The following is a 20,038-nucleotide window of genomic DNA, read 5'->3' as shown; positions in this document are numbered from 1 at the left end:
AAATTTACAATCTCAATAAAGAAATCCAACAATTAATAATTTCAGCATCACGAAACAGGAAATCAAATCAATAATCCAACACTTATCACCTAAAAAAAAATTAAGCTAACTAACTAATTAACTAACTAACTAAATGAGATGATGGTGGATGATAAATGGTGGTGTTAGATGATGGTTGGAGTGGGAAAGAAAAGAAGAGAAGAGAATAGAAGAAGAGGGGAGAAGAGAAAAGAAGAAAAGAAATGGAAGAAGAGAAGAAAAGAAGTGTGTGAAACAGGGGTGCCCACGTGTACGCGTGGGTCACGCGTAGGCATGGGTTGGAATAATGGAATTCGACGTGTATGGGTTGATAAACCCCATTTTTAGAGTTTATCTTGTATTGAATTTAGAGTATTTTGATGACCTTTTCTCGCATTTAACCTATGAATTAGCATGGTTTTGTTATCTCTCCCGTATTTGTGCTTAAGTGTAAAAACATGCTTTTTAGGCCTTATTTTGATGAATTTTGATTTCTCCTTGATTCCATAAGATGCCTTGATGTGTTTGCTAGTAATTCCAGGATTGAAATAGGCCAGGCATGGATCAAAGGAAGCAAGGAAGGAAGCATGCAAGTGGAGAGAAGCACAAAAAGCCAAAGAATTGATCACGGCCAAGCACGCGCACGCGCACAAGGCGCTCGCGCGCACAAGGCGCTCGCGCGCACATTGCGGAATCAGCCAGGTACGCGCACGCGTACCGTGCGCGCACGCGTCGATGTCTGCACATGACTTCATTAAGGCAACACGTGCCTGGCGATTTTGAGGGGTTTCTGAACCCATTTTTTAGCGCCAATTGCTGATAGAAAGGAATAAAAGGATCAAGGATTAAAAGGGGGAGACAATTAGATTAGAAGTTAGTCATAGCTTTAGTTTAGAGTAGTTTTAGAGAGAGAAGCTCTCACTTCTCTCTAGAATTAGGATTAGGTCTAGGTTAATCTCTCTCCTTAGATCTAGGTTTAATAAATGCCTTAATTCAATTCTCCTTTGCCAATTCTTAATCTTCTCCTCTTCCTCTCTCTAGTTATGCACTCTAATTCCTGTAATTCTTCACTTTGTTTTGGATAGATTGTTGTTTCTTTTATTCCCTTGCAATAATGTAATTTGAGGTAATTCATGATAATTGTGATTTCCTTGATTGTTGTTATTAATTCTTTGTATTCAATTGTAGTTAGAATTCATTCTTGTTGTGATTTGCCATACTTTTCTTTTGTGTCTTCCGAGTGTTTGATGAAATGCTTGGTTGGATTTTTGTATAGATTTTGTTCCTCTTGGCCTAGGTAGAGTGATTAGTGACTCTTGAGTTATCTAACTCCTTTGTTGATTGATAATTAGAGATTGCTAATTGATTTGAATGCCTCTAAAGCTAGTCTTTCCTTTAGGAGTTAATTAGGACTTGAGGAATCAAATTGATTCATCCACTTGACTCTCCTCTATGGTTAGAGGTTAACTAAGTGGGAGCAATGAACAATTCTCATCACAATTGAGGAGGATAACTAGGATAGGATTTCTAGCTCTCATATCTTGCCAAGAGCCTTGTTAGTTGTTAGTTTATTTCCTTTGCCATTTATATTTCTTGTACAAAATCTTAAACCCCAAAATAACTCACAACCAATAACAAGACACTTTATTGTAATTCCTAGGGAGAACGACCCGAGGTTTGAATACTTCGGTTTATAAATTTAGGGGTTTGTTTTAGTGACAAACAACTTTTTGTATGAAAGGATTATTGCTTGGTTTAGAAATTATACTTCGACGAGATTTTATTTGAGAAATTCTAAACCGTCAAGAGTTCGTTCATCAAAATGGCGCCGTTGCCGGGGAACTTACAATGGTGTTGTGTTATTGGTTATTGTACATATGTGAATATTGTGAATGGGTTTATCTTTTGTTTGTTTCTTAATTTTTGTTATTTTTATTTTGTTCTCTTATTATGAATTCTCACTTTGGCTTTGAGTTTGGTTCTAAGTGTGTTGTAGGAAATGTGGACTTTAATGGCAACATGTACCATGGATGGAACCAACAAAGATGGGAAGAACATCAAGGAATTGATCACTCCTATTGGCAACAACCTCCGGATACTTATAGGTATAATTTCCATCCTAATGCATACCAATTTAACGGCTATGATAATTCTTTTTGTGATACTCAACAACCACCATCATATGCCTATGAATCTCATCCTCAACATGAACCTCAACCATTCTCGCAAGCCTTTCATCACCAAATACCACCCTATGATCCATATCCATCATATGACCAATCATCCATACCATATTTTTATGGCCATAATGAGCAAGAATCTCTAGAATCACCACAACCATATCAAGATTACTCCCAAGAACCACCTCAATACTCACCATCTCCATACCTTTACCAAGAAGAACCACCTTCCTATCATGAACCCTCTCTCCAAAATGATGAACCTTCCTACCCACCCCAAGCCCCAATAGACGATCCTCTCACTTTGTTACTTCAAGGACAAGAAGCTATGAAGCAGGATACACTTGAGTTTGTGACCAATTTGACCAAGGTGGTGCACACTTTAGCCCACCAATGTTTAAATACTCGAGGTGCTTCCGTAGCCACATGTGGAACCACAAAAGAAGAGCAAAGCATGAAGAAGAGATTGGAAACTCCGGTGGGGATGAGAAATGCCATTTTGTATTGGAGCAACTAGAGGAAGCTATAATTATTGAAGAAAAGGAAGAAGTGGTTGAAGATTTAGGAGATGTTAAAAGTCCAAGGGAATGTAGCACCATGGAGCACTCTTCCAAGGAGCTTGATATTGATGTTGAAGAGGGTGCGCAACCTTTAAGACATACCGTCGTTGGAGACTTGGAAGAAGTTTATCAAGAGATGGATTCAATCATGGATGAATTTCTCTCTACAATGGAATCTTCTCCCATTGGACATGGAGTTGAAATTATAGAAGAGTGTGCACAACCTCCCATACCCTTAGTGAGCAATGAGAAAGAGAGCTACCAAGAGGAAAACGTTGGCACGATGTATATTGAGATTGAAGATTATGAAGAGGTTGATCAAGAGATGGATTTAGTCATCAATGAATTTCTATCCAAAATTGAATCACCTCCCATTGGGCAAGAAACCGAAGTTTTTGAAGACAACACCAAGCCAAGTAAAAGGGAAATGGTTGAAATTAAAGAAATTTGTCAGGAGGTGGAAATACACAAAGAAGAGTACAAGGAAGTAGACCTTGCATTGTCTGAGTGTGGGGAGGCCTCCCTTCCCAAGTTACCATCCAATACAACATTTAAGTGGGTAAAATCTCTATCTCTAAGCTTTAATTTCTCACTTGAATATGGTTTGATTGAAAATAATGGACAACTTAGAGCTCTTTGTGGACTTAATGTGTAGTGGTTGCAAGTTAGGAATTAGGCTCATTAAGGTCAAGGTTTCAAGGCATAGGAACGATGATTGGAAGAATACCACTTTGCATGGGTATCAAAGGAAGGCTTGGTATGTTAAAGAGAATTCTATATGTCTACCACCCGGAAGGAAAAAGTATGAAGATCAAATTGAAGACGGGTGCGAAGATAAGATATGGGACCCCGGCTCGCTAGGTGAAGACCAACTATGGGGACTCATATCTTGGGTAGAACTTTGCCCAAGCATGACGAAAATAGTTGGAAATTCTGTCAACTAATTGAGAAGCAAAGATCCTTGGAGATTCAAGGACGAGTACAAACATAAGCCACCATGACAATAAGCTTCTCAAAATGTCCAACTTAAGGACTTAAACTAAAAATGCTAGGTGGGAGACACCCCACCATGGTAAACTCTTTCCATTCTCTTTTAAATTTGCTTAATAAGTGATTTGAGTTACCATTGTAGGTAGATGTTTCACATAATTTGTTTGTACAACTTAATTGTTAGCTTAGTCACGTGTATGTTGTGTTTAGTAGTAGATGAATCATATCAAATTACATTTTTGTGAATTGTATGATGGTTGATTGAATAAAGAGTTGTGAGCAGTATAGGGAGCACCTGAGCATAATTTTTCTGCTTGAAAAAAAAAAAAAGAAAGAAGAGAAGAAGGGTGGGGAGGACGCGCGCGTACACCATACGCGCACGCGTCCCTGAGCGGATGCATCATCACCCATATTCTAGAGAGTTGGGCCTCTCTTAGGCCAGCGTTGTGCCTCAAGCCCAATTCATTCCACGCTGACGCGCACTACGTGCGTGCGCGTCCATACAGCTATAGGGAAACGCACGCGTACGCGCACCTACCGCGTACGCGTCGATCCGCTGCTACAACTTCTGGGCCAATATCCAGAGAGTTACGTTGGATCTGGGCCAACTTTAAGCCCCCAGCTCAACTCAACTCACGCGGACGCGCACTCGCCGCGTGCGCCAGTATGTCAAAAGGAGGAACAGATTATCAACGTACGCGGACGCGTGCTTGCCGCGCGCGCGTCCCTTATATGATGCCACTCCAGGCCTTTGTCCAGAGAGTTGGGCGTGCGTCAAGCCCACTCTAAGCCTCCAGCCCAACTCAATGTGCGCGTGCGCACACTAAACGCGCACGCGCCCTTGTATAGTTTGCCCATCCACGCTTGAGCATGCTGTACGCTCACGCGTGGGTCCCTAGTTTCATCAATGTACGCGGACGCGCGAGGTGCGCGCTCGCGTCAATTCAAAAAAATAGGATAACCCTCACACGCGAAGGGCACTGCGCAGTCGCGCACTCTCTCTTCTCCCTCATCATCTTCTTCATCTTCTCACTCACCACCCTCTACCTCTCTTCCCTTTCTCTTTTCGGACGAACCACAGGCCGCCGTCGACCACCCTCCGACCGCCGCCGATCTCACTCGACCTCACTCCCTCGATTCACACACCCACTCACACACCCCCTCTGCCTTTCCCTCTCGTCCCCCTCACTTCCTGTCACCCCTTCCACCGTACCCGCCACCCTCTGCGGCGGCAATCTGCTCTGCCTCGCCGTTGCTCAGTCACGTCCCTGCCCCTTACTCCTCTGCCTTACTTCCATTTCCGCTCTGCTCCAGGTTCCTGCCTAACCCTGCTCTCTGTTAATTTCTCATTTTTGTTAGTATCCTGTTAAGTAGTTAAAGATTGAATCTGTGTATGTTAGGATAGATAGAAATAATTGCGGTTAGGTAGCTAGGACTGGATAGAGGATTCTAGTCCTGATAAGTGCTTCGTTTGTGCATAATCTGCTATTTGTTCCTTGGGTGCTGTATGTTTGATTTTGGTCGGCTCTTTTCTGCTCTTTTTCTGTAATTTGTGTTGCTGAATGCTATCTCATTGCCGTTGTGCTTAACTGATGTTGTGATCATGCTGTTTGTGCCATGTTGCCATCTGGGAACGTCCAATTTTAAGCCAAAATGCTGCCCAACTTTCAAGGAACCATTTTCCCTTCTAATTTCTATTGACAAATTAAACTTGGCATATACATTTTCTAAACCCTTGCTTACTGTGCACCAAGTTCATATTGGGCTAATTTCCGTTTCTATTTGACTCCTGGGTTCGGCATTGGCCTAATGGAATCAAGAATTGCCCAACACTCTGTATACCCTCATGATTGTGAACATGATTCGTATGCTTGATAGGTTCATCTTTCATCATACTACTAATTTCTAACTCCACTTTTCTAACTCACTGACTTTTTTACTTACCAACTTCACTTTCACTTGCATTCTAACTTTTAACCATTCTTTTGAGTCATGATGATGAACATGCCTATTCCTTAAGAATTGTGCACATTGTTTGAAACATTGAATTCTTGGTTTACGGCTACGTTTTCTATTCTTACTTGCTGTCCATGTTTTAAGTTCAATTCACATCATGTTTGCTTGCCATCTATTTTACATCATGAACATGTTTTGCTTGCTTCGTGCTAAGTGCTTAATTGCCTATATTCTATTCTTTTTTTCAGGATGTCGGATAAAGGAAAAGCTATTGCCACCTCCTCCAAGAAAAGAAAACGTTCTACTCCCTCTATTCCCTCCACCTACAAGAATCTTGCTAAGAATCTTTTGAATGAAGAAGAAAAGGAAAATCAGTTTCTACCCTCTACCAACCCAACCAAGTTTCCCAATCTCTACTGTGAGCTTCGCCTTTCTAAGTACCGGACGACGAAGCTGAATACAGAGAAGAAGCTTGTCCTTCCCAATGATGTACGACGCTCCATTACTAGTCGGATCCTAGAGTTGGGTATGGATTTTGTTGACAGAGATTTGGGGGATATCAACATCTCTTGGGTGAAGGAATTTTATTGCAACTTCTTCCGTCCTACTTTGGATTCAGTTCAGTTGAGGGGTAGAGAGGTTATGATTACTGAGACTGCTATAGAGGAGGCATTGCAGTGCCGACATCTTCCTGATGGGACCTGCGCTCATCAGCAGGCTGAGTTAGCCATTCACAGCATGACCTTTGACTATGAGGCGCTTAGGCGCGTGATCGGTCTACCAGATGCTACTTGGGTCATGGATGCAAACAACACTAAGCCTAAAGGGATGCCCTTTGCTCAGCTGACTAGAGAGGCCAAGACTTGGCAGATGATATTTGCCCATTATGTCTTACCCACCACCCACTTCTCTGAGATCCCTATGGAGATGCTCCTTCTGATTGGGTGCGTTATGGAGGGGAAGGACGTTTATTTTCCTCGATTGGTCCGGCAGAGTATGTGGTGAGCGCATATTCGTGGTCTGCTTCCATTCCCCACCTTGGTTACCAGCATGGCCGCCCTAGCTGAGGTCCCCTAGTTGGATGATGATGTGATTCCACCACCCCCAGATGACGTTGACAAGGAGGTCACTATTCCTTGGGGTGGTTGGGTGCACAAGAAGCCCCCACCTAGACGCCGTTCTAGGGCTAGAGCAGTAGTAGGGACGGCTGGACCTTCAGCTTCGACAGCAGCCCCATCTTCTTCTACAGCAGCTCCATCTTTTTCGACAGCCCCTCCTTCAGCACCTGAGCCCACTTACCTACTGGTCCAGCGTCTGTTTCGGTTTTTGGAGCGCGAGAGGCTCCATGTCAGACGCCGACTGGATCGGATGGATCAGGCACTCGTCTCCCTTGGCGCTGAGTTACTTCCGCTTCCAGACTCTCTGTGCTCCGATGAGCAGGATCATCAGGAGGAGGATGCGGATGAGCCAATTCAGCAGGATGCACCTCCAGCTGCTCCTGACACTACAGAGATTCCACTGACCCATGAGAAGCCGATTCCACAGCCTCAGACAGATTCAGCAGCTACCGTTGTACCTTCCACTAATCCTCCGGTTTAGCATCGGGGACGATGCTTGGTCTTAAGTGTGGGGAGGTCACCGGTAGCATCATTAGAGGACCGGTGAACATTTTGGCCACTTTCTTAGTTACCTTACTTTGCATATCTCTTGTATATATTTGATGCATCTTGAGTTTATTTTGGATACTCTTGCTATTTTGGCTCGTTTTGGGATACCTTTACTGCTTATTTTGGATTTTAGATATTTTGATGCTTTTGGATATCTTTAGATGTTTTAGATGAGATTTTCCAAGAATGCTTAGTCAAATATTGAGATTTTCCAAGAATTTTAATTATAGGACATAGGGCACCAACCCAATTGATTGAAGGAAACTTTTGGTGCAACTTGCTTGAATTTCATACTTTGTGAAGCATGTATTGAATTAAGAACACAAGCTTGTGAGACTTGAGACTATTGATGTGGTTACATTTTATAACCACTTATTTTCCATTCTTGTGTGCAAATGTTCTCTTTCTATGATTGTGATCCTTGATTTGCTTGATTCTATATGTCCATTTATTTCTTGTATTCATGCATTTGTATGATTGAGGCCATTATTTCATTAGCCCACTTACCCAAATAGCCTACCTTTTACTCTCCATTGTTAGCCAATTTTGAGCCTATGCTTAACCAACTTATTCTCATTTTAGCACATTACAAGCCCAAGGCGGAAAACCAATGAAAAGTCCTTGTTTGGATCTTTGATTAGCCTAGGCTAGTGAGAGTGTTTATTACTCAAAGTTGGTGAGGCTTGGGAACATTGGATAGGATAAAAAGGGGTAGTACACTTCCATATTTAGGAATTGGGAACATACTCATGTATTGATTGAATGTATAAGACCTTATGCAATTGATGTCCTTGTACAAAGTATAAAAAGAAAAAAAAAAGAAAAAAAGAAGAGAAAAATAAAATGAAAAAAAGGGAATATAAAAAAAAAAGAGAAGAAAAAAAATAATAAAAGGGGACAAAATGCCCCAAGGTGAAGTTCAACAAAAGGGAATCAATGCATAAGTGTTATGAATCAAGAAATAAGATGCATGAATATGTAAGAAAAAAAAGTGAAGAATGGGTAGTTAGAGTATTTTGAATTTGTATAGGTTATTATATAGTTAGGTGGGAAAGTCTATACTAATCAAAGATCTAAACTCTAGCCCACTTAACCATAAATGATCCTACCTTGACCCTAACCCCATTACAACCTAAATGAAAGACCTCATGATGAATTTATGCATACATTGAATAAGTGTTGATTGTTAGAAGAAAATCAAATTTTGGAAAGCTTGATTAGAAGAGAATTGAGTGAATTAACCCTTAAACACTTGAGTGAATAGAGCGGATACACATCCGGTGAGGGTTCAAAAGTTCAAGTACATGTGTTCACCCATATTATTTATATTCTTGCAAGCTTGGACTCTTTTTTTTTTTGATAATTCGATACAATTGTGGTTTGGGCTTAATTCCTATTGCCTAGCTATTGTGCTTATACATGTCTCTTGGGAATTGATTTGTTTGAACTAAGCATTTCCATTTGCTTTAGGTATTTTCATATAGATAGGACTCATATAGTTTAGTTGCATTTAATAAATGTCATACCCCTTAGTTCCTTCTTATTTTAGCATGAGGACATGCTAAGGTTTAAGTGTGGGGAGGTTGATAAACCCCATTTTTAGGGTTTATCTTGTATTGAATTTAGAGTATTTTGATGACTTTTTCTCGCATTTAACCTATGAATTAGCATGGTTTTGTTATCTCTCCCGTATTTGGGTGCTTAAGTGTAAAAACATGCTTTTTAGGCCTTATTTTGATGAATTTTGATTTCTCCTTGATTCCATAAGATGCCTTGATGTGTTTGCTAGTAATTCCAGGATTGAAATAGGCCAGGCATGGATCAAAGGAAGCAAGGAAGGAAGCATGCAAGTGGGAGAAGCACAAAAAGCCAAAGAATTGATCACGGCCAAGCACACGCACGCGCACAAGGCGCTCGCGCGCACATTGCGGAATCAGCCAGGTACCATGCGTGCACGCGTCGATGTCTGCACATGACTTCATTAAGGCAACACGTGCCTGGCGATTTTGAGGGGTTTCTGAACCCCATTTTTTGGCGCCAATTGCTGATAGAAAGGAATAAAAGGATCAAGGATTAAAAGGGGGAGACAATTAGATTAGAAGTTAGTCATAGCTTTAGTTTAGAGTAGTTTTTAGAGAGAGAAGCTCTCACTTCTCTCTAGAATTAGGATTAGGTCTAGGTTAATCTCTCTCCTTAGATCTAGGTTTAATTCATGCCTTAATTCAATTCTCCTTTGCCAATTCTTAATCTTCTCCTCTTCCTCTCTCTAGTTATGCACTCTAATTCCTGTAATTCTTCACTTTGTTTTGGATAGATTGTTGTTTCTTTTATTCCCTTTCAATAATGCAATTTGAGGTAATTCATGATAATTGTGATTTTCTTGATTGTTGTTGTTAATTCTTTGTATTCAATTGTAGTTAGAATTCATTCTTGTTGTGATTTGCTATACTTTTCTTTTGTGTCTTCCGAGTGTTTGATGAAATGCTTGGTTAGATTTTTGTATAGATTTTGTTCCTCTTGGCCTAGGTAGAGTGATTAGTGACTCTTGAGTTATCTAACTCCTTTGTTGATTGATAATTAGAGATTGCTAATTGATTTGAATGCCTCTAAAGCTAGTCTTTCCTTTAGGAGTTAATTAGGACTTGAGGAATCAAATTGATTCATCCACTTGACTCTCCTCTATGGTTAGAGGTTAACTAAGTGGGAGCAATGAACAATTCTCATCACAATTGAGGAGGATAACTAGGATAGGATTTCTAGCTCTCATATCTTGCCAAGAGCCTTGTTAGTTGTTAGTTTATTTCCTTTGCCATTTATATTTCTTGTACAAAATCTTAAACCCCAAAATAACTCACAACCAATAATAAGACACTTTATTGTAATTCCTAGGGAGAACGATCCGAGGTTTGAATACTTCGGTTTATAAATTTAGGGGTTTGTTTTAGTGAAAAACAACTTTTTGTATGAAAGGATTATTGCTTGGTTTAGAAACTATACTTCGACGAGATTTTATTTGAGAAATTCTAAACCGTCAAGAGTTCGTTCATCATGGGTCTGAAAGGCGTATACGTGATAGGGGAAAATCGGGGGTCATGCGTACGCGTGGGAAGAAATTATGCTAGACGCAAAATTTTCGTGTCCTTCCCACACAACTCACTGTCAGGACCGTGCGATGGCACAATCCACGCATGATCCTGGCACGACCATTATTTGGGGCGTCACGTACATGTGGGTTAGGCGTATGCATGATAGGCATCTTTTTTTTTTAAAGAAGCATAAAAACAGAACAAACCTATCCCAACTACTATATACATGTCTAACATCAACAAAAACTCAAGATCAACAAAATTTCTAACTTCTAAAAACTATGCAAACATGCAACTAAGCAATTCAAACAAAAAATGCAATTCAAAACAAAGATGCAATTCAAAACAAGTTTATTAACTACTCACATATGCAACCTAAAACACAAATCTAACTAAGCAAACTAACATCTAAGAGCAATATAGACAAGAATGATATCAAAGGCAAGAAAGTACCTAACAATGGCAACCCAATTCATTCATCAACTATATATACAAGAGAATGGAAAGAGGTTACTATAGTGACGTGTCTCCCACCTAGCATTTTTATTTATTGTCCTTAAGTTGGACAACTGATGGGGTCCTTGCTATGGTGACTTATGCTTGAATTCTTCCGTGAATCCCCACCAATGTTTAGATTTCTAATAGCCTCCGGGATCCCAAACTAGGCACATAAAGCCTTCAAGAGAATTGAAACAAGTGACAATACCCTAAGATTGATGATGGTTGATGTGTATTCTAGGGTCCCAAACTTTGTTTTTGCACCCGTCTTCTTGTTGATTGATGACTTGCATCATCTACCTTTTTTCTTGCATAAAAAGGACCATAAAAGGGCATAATCTCATTAGATCATCACAATTCATGCATTAATTAATGAACATAATAGTACATTGCTTTGAAATGAGTTTGTGTTGAATTTCAGGTGAAAAAGACATCAAAAAGGGGAAGAAAACAACAAAACAAGCTGGGCGTGTGAAACGGGCGTGCCACTTAAAGCAAACGCCACAAAATTGCACTGGCATGGCACGCCAGTACTTGAGTCCAGAGAGGATCCCCCAAGAATATGCATGAGCGTGGCACGCCGGGAGCTAGGCGTGTGATGAACGGATAATTTATACGCTTTTTGGCATTGTTTTTACATAGTTTTTAGTATGATTTAGTTAGTTTTTAATATATTTTTATTAGTTTTTAAATAAAAATCACATTTCTGGACTTTACTATGAGTTTGTGTGTTTTTCTGTGATTTCAGGTAATTTTTGGCTGAAATTGAGGGACTTGAGCAAAAATCAGATTCAGAGGTTGAAGAAGGACTGCAGATGCTGCTGGGTTCTGACCTCCCTGCACTCAAAGTGGATATTCTGGAGCTATAGAACTCCAAATGGCGCGCTCTCAATTGCGTTGGAAAGTATACATCCAGGGCTTTCCAGCAATATATAATAGTCCATACTTTGTCCGCGTTTAGAGGACACAAACTGGCGTTCAATGCCAGTTCCATGTTGCATTCTGGAGTTAAACGCCAGAAACAGGTTGCAAAGTGGAGTTAAACACCAGAAACAGGTTACAAACTAGCGTTCAACTCCAAGAGAAGCCTCTACACGTGTAAAGCTCAATGCTCAGCCCAAGCACACACCAAGTGGGCCCCAGAATTGTATTTCTGCATCATTTACTCATTTTTGTAAACGCTAGTAACTAGTTTAGTATAAATAGGACTTTTTACTATAGTATTTACATCTTTCGATCATCTTTTGGTCATCTTCGGATCATCTTTGGATTATCTTTTGATCCTCTGATCACCTTTATGGGGGCTAGCCATTCGGCCATGCTTGAACCATTATCACTTATGTATTTTCAACGGTAGAGTTTCTACACACCATAGATTAAGGTGTGGAGCTCTGCTGTTCCTCATGAATAAATACAAAGTACTATTGTTTTTCTATTCAATTCAAGCTTATTCCTCTTCTAAGATATTCATTCGCACCCAAGAATATGATGAATGTGATGATTATGTGATGCTCATCATCATTCTCACCTATGAACGCGTGCCTGATAACCACTTCCATTCTACATGAATATGAGATAGAATGGGTATCTCTTAGATATCTAATACAGGGGACCGAGTCTGAGATATTAGAGTCTTCGTGGTATAAGTTAGAACCCATGGATGGCCATTCCTGAGATCTGGAAAGTCTAAACCTTGTCTGTGGTATTCTGAGTAGGATCTGGGAAGGGATGGCTGTGACGAACTTCAATCTCGCGAGTGCTGGGCGTAGTGACAGACGCAAAAGGATAGTAAATCCTATTCCAGTATGATCGAGAACCGACAGATGATTAGCCATGCAGTGACAGCGCATTGGACCATTTTCACAGAGAGGACGGGATGTAGCCATTGACAACGGTGATGCCCAACATAAAGCTTGCCATGGAAAGGAGTAGGAATGATTGGATGAAGATAGCAGGAAAGCAGAGGATCAGGAGGAACGAAAGCATCTCTATACGCTTATCTGAAATTCTCATCAATGAATTACATAAGTATCTCTATCCTATTTTATATTTTAATTATGTTTTAATTATCAATTCTCTATAACCATTTGAATCCGCCTGACTGAGATTTACAAAGTGACTATAGCTTGCTTCAGGCCGACAATCTCCGTGGGATCGACCCTTACTCACATAAGGTTTATTACTTGGACGACCCAGTGCACTTGCTGGTTAGTTGTGCGAAGTTGTGACAAAGAGTGATTCACGTTTGAGAGCACCAAGTCTTTGGCGCCATTGTTGATGATCACAATTTCTGCGCACCAAATTTTTGGTGCCGTTGCTGGGGATGGAACAACAATTTCGCATTTGTTTTTGGCAACAACACCAAGTTTTTGGCGCCGTTGCCGGGGATTGTTCGAGTTTGGACAACTGACGGTTCATCTTGTTGCTCAGATTAGGTAAATTTATCTTAATTTTAAGGTTTTTGTTTTTCTTATTTTCGAAAAAAAAAATAAAAATAAATATTTTCAAAAAGATATTTTTCTTCAGAATTTTTAAGAATGAATTCTAGTGTGTCATGAAGCATGTTGAAGCCTGGCTGGCTGTAAAGCCATGTCTAATTCATTTGGACTGGGGCTTCCACCTATCAGCATAGAATGAAGTTGGATGAAGTATCAGCTGTTGTATGCCTGATTTGTATGCTAAAGCTTGGCTGGCCATTGGCCATGTCTAGTGTTTTGGACCGGAGCTTTCATTGAAAGCTTGGCTGGCTAGTGAGCCATGTCTAATTCCTGGACTGGAGCTTTAGACTAATACTGCAAGATTCCTGGAATTCCTGTTAAAAATCTTGAAATCCTTATTTTCTTTTTTCAAAATAATTTTCGAAAATTCAAAAAAATTAATAAAATCATAAAAACCAAAAATATTTTGTGTTTCTTGTTTGAGTCTAGTGTCAAGTCATAAGTTTGGTGTCAATTGTATGTTTATCTCTTTCTTGCATTTTTCGAAAATTCATGCATTGCATTCTTCAAGATCTTCAAGTTGTTCTTGATGAATTTCCTTGTTTGATCTTTGCATTTTCATGTTTTGCATCTTTTCTTGTTTTTCATATGCATTCTTGCATTCATAGTGTCTCAAAATTAAAAATTTTTAAGTTTGGTATCTTGCATGTTTTTCTTTTCTTAAAAATTTTTAAAAATAAGTTCTTGGTGTTCATCTTGACATTCAAAGTGTTCTTGGTGTTCATCTTGACATTCATAGTGTTCTTGCATGTATCATTTATTTTGATCCAAAATTTTTATGCATTGATTCTTTTTGATGTTTTTCTCTCTCATCATTAAAATTAAAAAAAAAAAATCTTTTCCTTTTTAACTCATAAAATTCGAATATTTGAGTTGACTTTTTCAAAAATTTTTAATATCTAGTTGTTTCTTATGAGTCAAATCAAATTTTCAATTTAAAAAAATTCTATCTTTTTCAAATCTTTTTCAAAAATCAAATCTTTTTTTTTATGATTTTCAAAAATTTCAAATTGATTTTCAAAAATCTTTTTCTTATTTCCATTTCATAATTTCAAAATCTTTACTAACAATTAATGTGATTGATTCAAAAATTTTTCAAGTTGTTACTTGCCTATTAAGAAAGGTTCAATCTTTAAATTTCAAAATCATATCTTTTTGTTTCTTGTTAGTCAAGTAATCAACTTTAATTTTCAAAATCAAATCTTTTTAAAGTTCTTTTTCAAATCTTTTTCAAAATAAGTTTCAATCACATCTTTTTCAAAATTAATTTCAAAATCTTTTCTAACTTATTTTCTAGCTTCTTATCTTTTCAAAATTGATTTTCAAATCTTTTTCAATTAATCTTACCTTTTTGTTTGATTCATATCTTTTTCAAAACTACCTAACTAACTCTCTCTTTCTAATTTTCGAAAATCCCTTCCCTCTTTTTCAAAATTCCTTTTTTATTAACTAATTGTTTTGATTTGTACTTTAATTTAATTTAATTTTTCTTTTTTTGTATTTTCGAATTCTAACTTTAAATTTAATTTAAAAGAAAAATATTTTTTAATTTAATTTATTTAATTTTCTAATTCTCTCTTCTCTCATCCCCTTCTGTTTATTTATTCATCTACTAACACCCCTCTTTCACCCAAGAATTCGAACTCATTCCTCTCCCTTCTGTTTGGATTCTTATCTTTTCCTTCTTCCATTATTCTCTTCTTATACTTACATAAAGAATCTCTATACTGTGACATAGAGGATTCCATATTTTCTGTTCTCTTCTTTTTTTCATATGAGCAGGAACAAGGATAAGAACATTCTTGTTGAAGCTGATCCTGAACCTGAAAGGACTTTGAAGAGGAAGCTAAGGGAAGCTAAAGCACAACTCTCTAGAGAAAATCTGACAGAAATTTTTGAAAAAGAAGGAGACATGGCCGAGAATAATAACAATGCAAGGAACATGCTTGGTGACTTTACTGCACCAAATTCCAATTTACATGGAAGAAGCATCTCAATCCCTGCCATTGGAGCAAACAATTTTGAGCTAAAGCCTCAATTAGTTTCTCTGATGCAACAGAACTGCAAGTTTTATGGACTTCCATTAGAAGATCTTTTTCAGTTCTTAACTGAATTCTTGTAGATCTGTGATAATGTTAAGACCAATGGGGTTGATTCCGAGGTCTACAGGCTTATGCTTTTCCCGTTTGCTGTAAGAGACAGAGCTAGAATATGGTTGGACTCTCAACCTAAGGATAGTTTGAACTTTTGGGATAAGCTGGTCACGGCTTTCTTAGCCATGTTCTTTCCTCCTCAAAAGTTTAGCAAGCTTAGAGTGGATGTTCAAACCTTCAAACAGAAAGAAGGTGAATCCCTCTATGAAGCTTGGGAGAGATACAAGGAACTGACCAAAAAATGTCCTTCTGACATGCTTTCAGAATGGACCATCCTGGATATATTCTATGATGGTCTGTCTAAGCTATCAAAGATGTCACTGGACCATTCTGCAGGTGGATCCATTCACCTAAAGAAAACGCCTGCAAAAGCTTAGGAACTCATTGACATGGTTGCAAATAATCAGTTCATATACACTTCTGAAAGGAATCCTGTGAGTAATGGGATACCTCAGAGGAAGGGAGTTCTTGAAATTGATACTCTGAATGCCATATTGGCTCAGAATAAAATATTGACTCAGCAAGTCAATATGATCTCTTAGAGTCTGAATGGATTGAAGGAATCATCCAACAGTACTAAAGAGGCATCTTTGGAAGAAGAAGCTTATGATCCTGAGAACCCTGCAATAGCAGAGGTGAATTACATGGGTGAACCCTATGGAAACACCTATAATCCCTCATGGAAAAATCATCCAAATTTCTCATGGAAAGATCAACAAAAGCCTCAACAAGGCTTTAATAATGGTGGAAGAAACAGGTTTAGCAATAGCGAACCTTTTCCATCATCCACTCAGCAACAAACAAAGAATTCTGAGCAGAACCCATCTAGCTTAGCAAATATAGTCTCTGATCTATCTAAGGCCACTGTGAGTTTCATGAATAAAACAAGGTCCTCCATTAGAAATTTGGAGGCACAAGTGGGCCAGCTGAGTAAAAGGGTCACTGAAACTCCTCCTAGTACTCTCCCAAGCAATACAGAAGAAAATCCAAAGAGAGAGTGCAAGGCCATTGACTTGACCATCATGGCCGAACCTACAAGGGAGGAGGAGGACGTGAATCCTGGTGAGGAAGACCTCCTGGGACATTCAGTGACCAATAAGGAGTTTCCCTTTGAGGAACCAAAGGAATCTGAGGCTCATCTAGAGACCATAGAGATTCCATTAAACCTCCTTCTGCCCTTCATGAGCTCTGATGGGTATTCTTCTTCTGAAGAGAATGAAGACGTTACTGAAGAGCAAGTTGCTAAGTACCTTGGTGCAATCATGAAGCTGAATGCCAAATTATTTGGTAATGAGACTTGGGAAGATGAACCTCCCTTGCTCACCAATGAACTGAATGCATTGGATAGGCAGAAATTACTTCAAAAGAAACAGGATCCTGACAAATTCTTAATACCTTGTACCATAGGCACCATGACCTTTGAGAAGGCTCTGTGTGACCTGGGGTCAAGAATAAACTTAATGCCACTCTCTGTAATGGAGAAACTTGGGATCTTTGAGGTGCAAGCTGCCAGAATCTTATTAGAGATGGCAGACAACTCAAGAAAACAGGCTTATGGACAAGTAGAGGACGTGTTAGTAAAGGTTGAAGGCCTTTACATCCCTGCTGGTTTCATAATCCTAGACACTGGGAAGGATGAGGATGAATCCATCATCCTTGGAAGACCCTTCCTAGCCACAGCAAGAGCTGTGATTGATGTGGACAGAGGAGAGTTGGTCCTTCAACTGAATGAGGACAACTTTGTGTTTAAGACTCAAAGATCTCCTTCTGTAACCATGGAGAGGAAGCATGAAAAGCTTCTCTCACTGCAGAGTCAACCAAAGCCCCCACAGTCAAACTCTAAGTTTGGTATTGGGAGGCCACAACCAAACTCTAAGTTTGGTGTTAAACCCCCACATTCAACCTCTAAGTTTGGTGTTGGGAGGTTCCAACCTTGCTCTGATTACCTGTGAGGCTCCATGAGAGCTCACTGTTAAGCTATTGACATTAAAGAAGCGCTTGTTGGGAGGCAACCCAATGTTATCTAATTATATTTATTTATTTTCTATTGTTATTTTATGTTTTCTTTAGGTTGATGATCATGTGAAGTCACAAAAACTACTGAAAAATCAAAAACAGAATGAAAAATAGAATGAAAAATAGCACACCCTGGAGGAAGAGCAGTCTGGCGTTAAACGCCAGAAACAAGCATCTGTCTGGCGTTTAATGCCAGAAACAAGCACCAAGCTGGCGTTTAACGCCAGAAACAAGCATCTGTCTGGCGTTAAACGCCAGAAATAGGCTACATTTGGGTGTTTAACGCCAGAAACAAGAAGCAGTCTGGCGTTAAATGCCAGGATTGCACAGCAAGGGCGTTTTACATGCCTAATTGGAGCAGGGATGTTAAGTCCTTGACCCCACTTGGTCTATGGACCCCACAGGATCCCCTCAGGATTTGTGGACCCCACAGGATCCCTACCTTTTCTTCTCTCCTCTTCACACCTTTTCATAACTCTCTTCCCCAAATACCCTTCACCAATCACCTCAATCACTCTTCCCCATCACCTCTTTACCACTCACATCTATCCTCTCTTCCGCAAAAACCCCACCTACCTTCAAAATTCAAACTATTTTCCCTCCCAAACCCAGCCCTAATGGCCGAACCCTAAATCCCATCCCACCCTTATATAAACCCCTCATTCCTTCTTTATTTTCACACAACACAACCCTTTCTTCTTCCCTTGGCCGAATACACACCCCTCTCCCTCTCCTCCATTCTTTTTCTTCTTCTCCTTCTTTCTTTCTTCTTTTGCTCGGGGACGAGCAAACATTTTAAGTTTGGTGTGGTAAAAAGCATTGCTTTTTATTTTTCCATAACCATCAATGGCACCTAAGGCCAGAGAATCCTCAAGAAAGAGGAAAGGGAAGGCAATTGCTTCTACCTCTGAGTCATGGGAGATGGAGAGATTCATCTCAAAGGTCCATCAAGACCACTTCTATGAAGTTGTGGCCAAGAAGAAAGTGATCCCTGAGGTTCCTTTCAAGCTCAAAAAGAATGAGTATCCAGAGATCCGACTTGAGATCCAAAGAAGAGGTTGGGAAGTTTTCACCAATCCCATTCAACAAGTCGGGATCTTAATGGTTCAAGAGTTCTATGTGAATGCATGGATCACTAGGAACCATGATCAAAGTGTGAACCCAAATCCAAAGCATTGGCTCACCATGGTTCGGGGGAAATACTTAGATTTCAGTCCGAAAAATGTAAGGCTAGCGTTCAACTTGCCAATGATGGAAGAAAATGCACACCCCTACACTAGAAGGGTCAACTTTGATCAAAGGTTGGACCAAGTCCTCATGGACATATGTGTGGAAGGAGCTCAATGGAAAATTGACTCAAGAGGCAAGCCGGTTCAATTGAGAAGACTGGACCTTAAGCCTATAGCTAGAGGATGGTTGGAGTTTATTCAACGCTCAATCATTCCTATTAGCAACCGGTCTGAAGTTACTATAGGTCGGGCCATCATGATCCATAGTATCATGATTGGGGAGGAAGTGGAAGTTCATGAGATCATACCTCAAGAAATCTACAAGGTGGCTGACAAGTCCTCTACTTTGGCAAGGTTAGCCTTTCCTTACCTCATTTGCCACCTCTGCAATTCGGCTGGGATTGACATAGAGGGAGACATCCTCATTGAAGAGGACAAGCCCATCACTAAGAAAAGGATGGAGCAAACAAGAGATCATGGACCTCAACAAGAGCATGAGGAAATTCCCCACCATGAAATCCCTGAGATACCTCAAGGAATGCACTTCCCACCACAAAACTATTGGGAGCAAATCAACACCTCCCTAGGAGAATTAAGTTCCAACATGGGACAACTTGGGGTGGAACACCAAGAGCACTCCATCATTCTCCATGAGATTAGAGAAGATCAAAGAGCTATGAGGGAGGAGCAACAAAGGCAAGGAAGAGACATAGAGGAGCTCAAAAGCACCATTGGTTCTTCAAGAAGAGGAAGACGCCATCCTCACTAAGGTGGACTCATTCCTTAATCTCCTTGTCTATTTATTTTACTGTTTTTCGAGTTTTGAGCTTTATGTTTTATTTATGTTTGTGTCTTCACTATATGATCACTAGTGTCTAAGTGTCTATGCCTTAAAGTTATGAATGTCCTATGTATCCATCACCTCTCTTAAATGAAAAAATGTTCTAAAAACAAAAGAACAAGAAGTACATGGTTTCGAATTCATCCTTGAAACTAGTTTAATTATTTTGATGTGGTGACAATACTTTTTGTTTTCTGAATGAATGCCTGAACAGTGCATATGTCTTTTGATATTGTGGTTTATCAATGTTAAATATGTTGGCTCTTGAAGAATAAGGAAAAAGGAGAAATGTTATTTGAAGATCTGAAAAAGCATAAAAATGATTATTGAAGCAAGAAAAAGAAGT

At 39.5% G+C, this 20,038-nt stretch overlaps 1 non-coding gene across 1 annotated transcript; it reads right to left on the bottom strand.

Annotated features, from left to right (window-relative positions):
- Positions 1-15,758: 15,758 nt before the first annotated feature.
- Positions 15,759-15,866, bottom strand: LOC148574208 (small nucleolar RNA R71). The gene has a single exon (XR_015905492.1). It is a non-coding gene; the product is annotated as a small nucleolar RNA R71 (small nucleolar RNA).
- Between the last annotated feature and the right edge of the window lie 4,172 nt (positions 15,867-20,038).

Source organism: Arachis ipaensis, chromosome B2, assembly GCF_059453495.1.
Source record: "Arachis ipaensis isolate K30076 ecotype BB chromosome B2, ASM5945349v1, whole genome shotgun sequence".
Taxonomy (NCBI): Eukaryota; Viridiplantae; Streptophyta; class Magnoliopsida; order Fabales; family Fabaceae; genus Arachis; species Arachis ipaensis.
This window is presented reverse-complemented; position numbering and strand designations above follow the sequence as displayed.